Source organism: Neltuma alba, unplaced genomic scaffold (assembly GCF_004799145.2).
Source record: "Neltuma alba isolate B1F8T4 unplaced genomic scaffold, ASM479914v2 tig00011277_pilon, whole genome shotgun sequence".
In the NCBI taxonomy this organism is placed as follows: domain Eukaryota; kingdom Viridiplantae; phylum Streptophyta; class Magnoliopsida; order Fabales; family Fabaceae; genus Neltuma; species Neltuma alba.
The window spans coordinates 595,061-606,343 of record NW_021635987.1 but is presented as its reverse complement, the minus strand read 5'-3'; positions in this window follow the sequence as shown (position 1 = coordinate 606,343).

The following is an 11,283-nucleotide window of genomic DNA, read 5'->3' as shown; positions in this document are numbered from 1 at the left end:
CGGGCAGGGTAGGGTAGGGTCGCAGGCAGGGTATGTTGCCCTGCCCAAAAAAATGTATAATTATATATATAATGTAATATTACTTCAAGCAATTATCCCTTTTATTTTGGCTAAAAAAATTAGGTAAAATTAGAAAAAAATAAAAGGAACATAAAAATTATAATTATATAAAAGAACCAAATATCAAAATATAAGATTAAATATGCTAAATTACTCCAAGTCAAATTTTCTTCTTTTTCTCTTACCTCCAATTTTTTAAAACAAAAAAAAAAACCATCTTTCAAATCTTGTGCTTTCACATGACTATAAAAATCTGCCAACTATATGAATGAACTACAAATTTAGCTTAATTATTAAATATTTTTGTCCTCCTGTAAGAAATCGAAGGCTGAAGAACAAGACTACATAAGCCTTTTATATATATATATATATATATATATGAGTGATTGAGTCATCTGTGATAATTTTTTTTTCTCTCACTTATCTCAAAACATGATAATTGAATTTTTTTTTATATATGATATAGACAAAGTGTCATTAAGTTGGGCAAAAAAGCCCGTCCTGCCCAGTCCATCCTTACCCAGTCCAAAATGGTTAGGGCTTCTACCGGATAGGATTGAGCAGCAGGTTTCAAAATACAGCTCGCTCATCTTTCAGACTGGGCATGGGACAGGGGGCTTGCCTTGCCCAACCCTGACCATGTGCAGCCCTACATTGTGGGAAGAATCTATTGTGTGTGTCTGTTTAGGCTTAGCAAAATTGAAAAGAAAGAAAAGATGATTTTTTGAAAATTACTTGGAGTTGAGCACAACAAACCCTGCAATGTCCCCAGCTTCATGAAGATCTGTCTTCCACCTCGACACTTCATGTTCTGCGGGTGAACTTCTGTGTATAAGAACTTCAAGCACTTCTCCAAAACTAGAGATTTGATTGCGAACTTTGGACAGATCCACGCCATAGAACACAGGCAGAACTACTTGACTCTATGCTTTGTGGAGCTCCATGATTTTTGAAAGCTCGTTGAGGCACCATCTAGAACCAGCATAATCTTTAGAGAAGATAATGATTGAAATTGTAGAATGTTCAATTCTAAGTGGCGATTACATTGAGATACTATTCCCTCTAGGAAGGTCCGAATCATCTTTCCAGCATTGCTCACAGAGGAGTAGAGATGAGAAGTGAAAGATGCCCGAGTGTCTTCACCTCTAAAGCTCAAAAACACATCGTATCATGCTCTAATATTAATGATTTTTTGAAGTGGAGGGCGTATGCATCCGCATTGGATTGTAGATGCCGCCATCTTTGGTATGTTTACTGTTGACTGTTGTTGGGTCCGTGAATTTGACCCAGTCAAGATAACAAAAACAAAAGATACCAAAAAAGAGTAAGGAAAAAAAAACAAACCACTTTTGCAGATATCAAATTAAAAGTTGGAGGCAAGTCTAAATCTAAATAGCTATAAAATGGTTTTCCCAAAGAGTAATTAGTATGGTGAAAATCAGAATCATAAAATATCAGTAATATTGTTTTCAATTTAGCCTATTGGTAGCCAGCATTGAAGCTTTTGAATCTCAACATCAAAGATGCCAGTAAACACTCTGCAACTTTCTCCCGTTCATACTCTAGCAACCAGCCAATCCTTCTTTTATTTAAATATTATAATAAAAATCTAGAAGGAGTTGAGGTGGAAGTAATTTCAAGGATGTTTTACCATGTCGGAGTGAGTTATAAATGATAAGGACAATAATATTAAAAAATTAAAAGCAGAAGGGACAAAGTCATAAGTTAGTCAAAAGTTGAAAGATTAAAAGATTCTCTTCTTTATAAGATGATTGATCATTTTATTAAAAAAAAAAAAAAAGAATTGGAGCAAAAAGGTGGAGGAAGGGTGAATGAGGCTAGGTGCAGGAGGTTTAACGAGTGGATTCAAGACTGTGGTCTTATTGATATAGAAGCTAAGGGTCCTTTCTTCACGTGGAGGGGGCCAAAATGGGATGGCTTGGAAAGAGTTCACAAGGGATTAGGTAGATGCTTGACAAATTTACAATGGCTGAACAGATTTAAAGATGCAGAGGTAAAGGTTTTACCAAGAATCTATTCAGACCATCACCTTCTTCTAGTAGATTTACATCCAGAAGCCTTTAGTGGTGGTTGTAAGGTTTTCAGGTATGAAGCAGCTTGGCAAATGCATGATCAGTTCTTATCTTTCTCAAAGAGAACTTGGGAAGGTAATGAATGTGCTCACGTTAAGTTGGGTAAGCTACAACAAGATCTGAAAGTGTGGAATTGTGAGATTTTTGGAAGAACTGAAGCTAGGAAAAGAAGGTTGTTCAATAGGCTATATGGGGTGCAAAAATGCATTGATAGAAGAGAAAATTTGTCTTTGGTTAATCTTCAAAAAGAACTAGGAAATGAATTAGTGGTAACTCTTAAGAAAGAAGAATTGCTATGGTACTAAAAATCAAGAGATAGATGGATTGATGATGGGGATAGAAATACAAAGTTTTATCATTCAAAGTGATTCGTAGAAGAAGAAATAGAATCAAGATGTTGAAAAATGATGTGAAGGAGTGGATTGACAATGAGGGGGAGATTGTAAAGCCTTTTTAGTCCTTTTATGAAAAGCTTTTCAAAGAAGAGTGTAAGAATAGAGGTTGGCTTTTGACTGGACAAAGATGGGGCAAGGTTGAGGATGTGGAGTTATCTCGGGTGGGTAAGAAGTCTATGCAGAAGAAGTTAGAAGGGCTTTTTTCAGATGAAAAGTTTCGAAGGTCTAGGAGAGGATGGTTTTCCATCCTTTTTCCATCAACAGAATCGGAATACAGTGCGAAACGATGTGATTAGATTTGTGATGGATATGTGGAAGGAACCAGAAAGAATCCAAGAGATTAATAGTAATTTGTTAGTGGTTATTCCTAAAGTGGAGCATCTAGAACTGGTCTCCCAGTTTAGGCCAATAGCCCTTTGTAATGTGTTATATAAAGGGGTTACCAAAATGATTGTGAATAGGTTGAAACCTCTAATGGACAAGCTAGTCTCGCCTCAACAAACTAGTTTTGTTGCAAAGAGACGTATCCATGATAATATAATAATTGCCAAGGAGATGTTTCATTCCATGAACAAAATGAAGGGAAAGAAGGGATACATGGCTGTGAAGATTGACATGGAAAAGGCATAGGACCGGATGTCTTGGAATTTTGTGATTAAGGTGCTGAAGGAAATTGGTTTAGATAGTCATCAAATCTTGTTAATAAAGATGTGCATTAGCACCCCTAACATGGCTATCATATGGAATGGAGAAAAAAAGGTGTTTAAGCACTCAACAGGTTTGAGACAAGGAGATCCTCTCTCTCCTTACCTTTTTGTTTTAGATATTGAGAAACTCTCACATATGATTGCCGATAGTGTGAATAGCAAGGAGCGGAAGCCTTTGAAGCTTGGAAGGAAAGGTATTCCTTTTTCCCACTTTCTGTTTGCTGATGATTTACTGTTATTTTGTGAAGCTTCTGTTGAGCATATGCGTAATATTTTAAAAGTTTTGGATGATTTTGGAAGAATCTTTAGCCAGAAATTAAATGCTCAAAAAACCAGTATTTTCTTCTCTAGTAATACGAGAAGACAGGTACAGAATGATATTTGTAGTATTTCGGGCTTTAAAAGGGTTGATGACATTGGTAGGTACCTGGTCCTTATATAATGAAAGGAAGAAGCAATAAAGAGAGGTTTCAGTGGTTGATAGATAAAATGCAGTGTAAACTGAGCAGCTGGAAAAAAATCTTTATCTCTTGCAGGAAGGTTGACTTTGGTTCTATTTGTCACAAACCAAACGGCAACCTTTCAAATGCAACATTCTCATATTCCTGCGGGTGTTCTGCAGTAGATGGAAAAAATAAAAAAATATTTTATTCGGAATAATGAAGAGGGGAAAAGAAAAATTCATGCAGTGAGCTGGAATTTACTGTGTACCTCTAAGGAGAAAGATGGCTATGGGCTAAAAGATGCTGAGATAATGAATGATGCTTTGTTAGGCCGGATAGCATGGAATGTTCTCGCTAAACCAGAGAGATTATGCTCTCGGGTTCTAATTGGAAAATATGGAAGGAATAAAGATTTATTGCAAGAATGCATTGTAAAGAATGGAGATTCAAAGGTTTGGAAGAATTTAACTAGGATTTGGAATAGTGCTGTGTGTGTTGGGAGATTGGGGATGGAAAGAAGGTGAATTTTTGGGAGGATAGATGGGTTGGAAGTGGTGAGAAATTGATTGATTTGTGTAGAATTCCTTTGGATAACGTAGATAGAAGCTGCACAGTTGCTGACATGGTAGCAGTGAATGGCGACTGGGATTTTAGAAGAATTTTTGGATCTGTTTCTAATGATGGAGTAATGTTGATTTCTGCTATTCTACCCCCCAAAAGTGGATTATGGCAGTGATAAAATAAAGTAGGGGTCAGATTTGGGTAGCCAATATGTTGTTCCTGATATGTACAAAATTCTGAAGAATGAGTCTCTACCTAATGATGCTTCTCAGAGGAAGATTTAGAGGTGGAAAGGGCTTAGAAGAATCCAAATTTTCTTATGGATGGGTTGCTCATGATAGACTACGTACAGCTGAGAAAAGATTTTGGTTCATAGGAGGTTCTTATTCATGTTATAGATGTATACAATCTGTTGAAACTATTATGCATGTTTTGAGAGATTGTGGAGTGGCTAAAAATTTATGGGAGAAGTTGGGAGAAGGTGACTTGAACTTGGATTTCTTTCAGAAGCAAGGAAAAGACTGGTTGATCTAGAATTTGACCTCTAAAAGTACGAAATGGGCTACTAGCTTTGTTGTTGCTTGCTGGTTTTTATAGCAATAGAGGAATAAGGGACTTTTTGAAGCTGGTTTTTTTATTCTTGCAGAACCAAGGATCGTGGTTGAGAGATATGTTGAAGAAATATTGAAAGCCAATAGGGAGTATGGTGGTTTGGGGAGAAGTTGGCTTATGAGTAATGTCAAATGGCAGGAACCAGAGGAGGATTGGGTTAAATTGAATGTCAAATTGTCAATGGAGCCTCTAAACGGCAACCAGGCCTCGCTGGTTGTGGGGGTCTTCTAAGAAGAAGTGATGGGAGGTGGATAAAGGGTTTTGCAAGAAAGCTGGGTGTTTGTTCTGCCATTAAGGCTGAGATTTGGGGTGTTGCTACAGGTTTGTAGCTTGCTAAAGACTTGAAGATTAGTCACTTAATTGTTGGTGTGACTCAGTCGCTATAGTAAACCTACTAAAGAAGATGCGGGATGATGAAAATGTTTCTTCAAGCTTATTGAAATTTCAAAGTCTGCTCTGCTTTCTTTTGTACATGTCAAAATTGCTCATGTGTATAGAGAAGGTAATTGTAGTGCTGATAGTTTAGCTAATCCGAGTTTAGGCTTGAATGAGGTGGTGAAGTTTTATGATAAGCCTCCTGATTAGGTGAGACCTCATTTGTACAATGATTTTGTAGGGATTAGTTTCCCTTGTGCAGTTTTGATGCAATAAATTGGGCTGGTTTAGCCCCATATTTTCACCCAAAAAGAAAAGAAAAAGAAATCTCAATTCTCCTTTTTTTTAAGTGAAAAATCAATTCTCCTGTTTCCACACCCCTGCAACTTTAAGATACTGAAAAATATCGAATCACATTAAATAATTATTGACATCAAATTAGCTGGGATAGTGAAAGTAAGGGATATTATATTGGTATTACCTCTGGTTTATAATATAAGATTAATGTTTCTAACTAATTTACACATATAAATAAAATTAGTTTAAAACATTAAATTTGTCGTAAAATTGAAATGATTTCTAATATTATTCTTATTAATTACGTTAAATTCTAATATCGTATTAATTGCTATCCTCTTTTACTCCTCTTATTCAATATGAGTATGTATGGCTGCCAAAAAACGAGTATGTATAAAAGAATATTTCGCACAAGAATACTGCTGCAGCAAGTGGAGGAGTTCTGCTGGATAAAAACAGAAATATTATTGAAGGCTTCTCTTCTCATTTGAACACGGGCGACGCCTTTCCGCCAAACTATGGGCTTGTCTTTTTGGTTTGAAACGTGCTTGGGATAATGGATTCAGAGATGTGGTTCTAAGATCTGATTCTTATGATGCCATCCAATTGTTGAAGGTTGCTACCCCTGATATGCATGAGGATTGGTCTCTTATAGAAGAGGTGAAGATGATGTTGTCATGGGACTGGAAAGTTGAATGTCAGTTGATAGCTAGAGATGACAATCTAGTGGCGGATGCTTCGGCCAGAAAAGCTCTTAGGTTTCTTGATCCTAGGCCCTGATAGTGTCCTTGCTTTTTTAGCCTCTTAAGGCATAAGGTAGTCTTTGGTTTTTCTTTCTTTTGTTGCTTTCCTTTGTATCAAAAAAAAAAAAAATTAAAAATACCTTCTGAAACACTTCTTATAATCCGCATTGGAGGGAAATATAGCAGTGTTTATATATAATCCAAAAAAGTATTAACATATCAAATATTTATTTATAAATCACACGTAACCCAACAAAATAAAATTATCCAAACGCATAGTAGGATTATTTTTTTTATATAATTTAAAACAATGTTATTGCAGACCTAGTGAGAGAAGGGAAAAAATCTAATGGATAAGACTCCCGACAAAAAATTAATTGATTCATTAATTATTGGTTTAGTTAGCCAGCCAAGTTAAATTTTAACGGGTTGAAGTCTACAACTACCGTCCTTGAGAAACACTCAAAGTTCCACCGACCCAGCAGAGGCCATACGTATCAGTCTTGAAATAGGAAGGAGATTATCTGTTGGCGTTCAATGAACTGAAGGCTTGTCCTAATTTCCTTGAGTGCCATTATATTTTCAAAATAAAAGAAGGGTCCATATAATGAAAGTAACATATAAGGGATGCTAGAATATTTCACTATATTTTTAAATGTCCTTTTACTTAAAAGAAAATGCCATTAAAATATAAAAATCCCAAATCAAAAAATTTAGATTTAAATTATTTTAAAATGTTGAGAAAATAGATATCCTCAACAGGGCTGTTTAGGAGACTTTCTTTTTTCTGGGGAAAAAAATAAGGGGCAACAAATTTTTTTTCCACAAGATTACAAAATTTCAAATCAGTCAATTTAGAATTATTAAAAGTTAATTCCCTGATTTCGAATTTTGATATTTTAATAGCATTTTTTCTGAGATTTTCCCTCTAAATTTTAAAACTTGAATAGAGGAACTTACATTTTCTCTTGTTTAAAAAAATCCTCGTCATATAGAAATCAGCGATTCCTCTATAAATTTTCAGAGGAATTGGTTATGCCTTGTCCTCTTTCCGAAAGAGCAAAAGAAGGAAAACAAATACATACATCGAAATTAAAACAGTGTAACCTCTAAGAATCAACAGACGATCCATCCAAGACTGGAGTAGCAGCAAATCAAACATAAAGATGAAAGCAAGAGATCAGAACGCAAGTTAATTACCTGTGCATCAACTTGGGGAGGATAAGAGATTGATGATCTTCTTTATCACAGTGATCAGAAGAAGAACAAAGATATATACATGTGTGTGTGTATAAAAGAGGCTTTTTCTGCTTCTAAATCTCAGACCTTGAGAATTTTCTCCGAAAAATGACGGTGTGATGAAGGCTCTGTAAAATGAGCTACCCGGCCAGGAAAGGAAGGAAGCTTCTTCTGTGTAAAAGTCTTGCAAGTCTGGAGCTGGAGACAATGATGCAGGCAAAAAAGAAAGGAAACAGAAGACAATGGAGAAGAACATGGGAAATAACATTTGCATTAATAGAAGTTTCTAATAGATAAAGTTAATTAATTTGCTTCAAGAATATAATAGGGTACCTCTCACAAAATTAAATTTAACAGAGCGCAACAAGCTTAAGTTTGGAAAAATATCTCAAGTCCATGTATAGCTTCAATGAATATAAAAATGATTCATTAAAAAATTAAGGATCATGCATTACTCAAGTTCATATATTTTATCATTTAAAGCTTAAATAATAATACTTTAATAGTATGTCTCATTCTTAATATAAAATATACTTAATTAATTTGAGTAGATGATAGAAACAAATCAATCAATTAATCATAATAAATATGATATGATCTCCATAACATATCCCTATATAACATTATATTATATATTAGTTGATCGATAAGTCAAATAAATTAGTTTGAGAAAAATGATAAATATAAAATGGGTTAACATCTTATATTTAGAAGTTGGAATCAAATCTAACATGCCAATTAAGTTTAAAATTAAGGATGAGAGAGTGTTGTTTCTTCACAACTCATGTACATCAGTATATGTAATGTGCCTATTACTTTTCATAGGGTTTGTCTTCTCTCTATTTCTCTTTTCATCCACTTCTCCTCCACTTCTTATCTCAGCTGTTAGATTAAAATTTGAGTAGTTTAACTTTAATATTTTATAAAATTATTAATAAGATGTTAAGCAATGAAATAAATAAATAAATAAATTTCTTCGACAGTTTGAGCTCAAATCGCACTCTTTAGAAATCTTTAAAAAGTTGCTTAGTGTGATTTCTTATACAACATTCCAATAAATAGTATTCTTTGAGGCATCCAATATCATCATGCTCATTAAAAAAAATATTACGTTGAAGACTACAATTAAATTTTTAATTGCTTGTGATTGACGCTGACGATCTCTTTAAATCTCATGACTTTCTTCATCATCAGAGAAAGTTGTTAGACAAATTTAATTTTTTTTGGGTAAAAAAAACATATTCATGAAATTATGAATAGGACGTGTGATTGGGGATTTAAAAATCGAAGCCAGTGCTTACCGGACTCGGATTCAGAGCACACGGAGTTAAATATAGGTTAAATTACACAAAATGCTCCTGAACTGTAAATTATATATGTATAAATAATTCTTTTAAAATTTAAAACTTAATAATGAACCCACCTAAACTTTCAACTTTATATGGAGAAAATCTAATCATCAGTTATATAACCCTTAAATATATTTTTATGTGTATATAAATACCTCAATTTTTGGAGTTATATGCATGTAAGTCCCATATAAATTTTAATATATGTGCAAATAAGTAATGAACAAGACTACTCGTATGTGAGTTTTCTGTATAATGGTAACAACAACAATAATAACAAAACCTTATCTTACTAGGTGGGGTCGGCTATATAGATCACACGACGCCATTAAACCTTATCCAAAGCCAAATCTTTGGATATATTGTTAATTGAAAGATCTCGCTCAATGACTTCATTAAGTGTTGTCTTCGGCTTTCCTCTACTCCTTTTTAAAGGATTCTATACTGTTTGATCAACTCTTCTCACCGGCATGTCCCAAGGCTTTCTTTGCATGTGCCCAAACCATCTCAATCAGTTTTCTACCATTTTCTCATCAATAGCAGCCACTCCAACTTTTCCTCATGTATGTTCATTACAGATCTTGTCTTTTCTTGTATGACTATACATCCATATCAGCATTCTCATCTCAACAACTACCACTTTATGTTCATGTTGTCCCTTTAAAGCCCAACATTCACTGCCATCTAGCATTGCTGGTCTTATAGTAGTATGGTAAAACTTTCTTTTGACCTTATTAGGTACTTTCCGATCATAGATAACTCCTGTCGCTTTTCTCCATTTAAACCACCCAGCTAGAATTCTATGACTAACATCTCCATCAATTTCGCCATCTTTTTGTATAATTGATCCCAGATATTTAAAATTTTCTACTTGTGGAATGACTTGATCTCCCAATTTGACCTCCAAATTTGTTCTAACTTGTCTCTTATAAAAAAAACAATGCATATATTCTGTCTTGCTTTTACTCAAATGGAAACCCTTCGATTTGAAGGTTCTTCTCCATATCTCAAGTTTAGTAGTAATCTCTTCTCTTGACTCAGCCAATAGAACAATATTATCCACAAAAAGCATGCACTTAAGGATTTCTTCTTTGATATGCTTAGTTAGAACATTGAGAACTAAGTTAAACAGATAAGGGCTCAAAGATGATCCCTGATGTAGGCCAATCCTTATATGAAAGTCCTTTGTCTCACCGCCTGGTGTTCTAACCCTAGTTGTGACTCCCTTATACATGTTTTGTATGATTTTAATATAAGCGACACGCACATCTTTCTTTTCCAAGGCTCTCCAAAGCACTTCTCTAGACACACGGTCATAAGCTTTTTCCAAATCAATAAAAATCATATGCAAGTCTCTTCTGTGGCTTCGATATTTTTTAATTAACCCCTTCAGTAAATAAATCGCTTTCTGCATAACGATGAGACTTAGGGGAATTTATTGTAAATTAAGTTTCAAAACTCAAAGATGTTATCTATACACAGTTATATCTAACTTCTTCACCTTAATTTCATAAAGGCGAATCAAATTTAACAGCAATATAGATACAAGTTGCAACGGTTAATATGGGCTGAGAGATTTTTTTTTTAATTTTTGGATTTTACATTAAATCCTACAAAGGGTCAGCATTGCAATGATTCAAAGCAAAAGAGAATTCAAGTTCACACGCAAACAAACCACAATTCAATACTTAAATCCCAAATAAAATAATAGTAATAATACTTTAATAATTTCTTTAACTAAAAAGTAACACTAACTGAATGCCTGTCTCCTCTTTATGCCTACTATCCTTATCATGCGATGCAGACATCCAAATATCCAATATACCGTCATGTTCATTAGAAAAATGTTATGTTAAAGACTGATTAAATAATCTTCTTAACTACCCGAGATTAACGCTGATGATTGTAACACCCCGAATTTTATGATTTAGGATGAGTAGAAAAGAGAAAAATTTATTAAAATTATTTATTTGCCAAATAAAGGGGGAAAATTATGGAATAATGATTTTTAGGGTTTAGAGACATTTTGGAAAAGGTATTTCCCCAAAAATGGCTTAAATAATTTTAATAGATAATTTTAAGAGAAGAATGGTTTATTTTCTCTGGAAATTATGGAAAAATACTTAGAGATTTATAATTAATCTGAGAATTTTAGGATAACCAGTTGTGATGGATAAGAAAAATCCATTCAGGATATTTTGGTTTAATTTCTGGATATATCTTATATTTCAGAAAAATAGGAAAGGGATAAGATTGGAGGAATAATTATTTTGGAGGGCAAAATGGTCCAGCAACTATGTAATACACGTGCTGCCTTCTCCATTAGCCACCTGATTCACTTCTTCATTACATAACTGATCACCGTGGCATTCTTTCATTTCCTTCCATCCGCGACAGTGAGAGAACTCG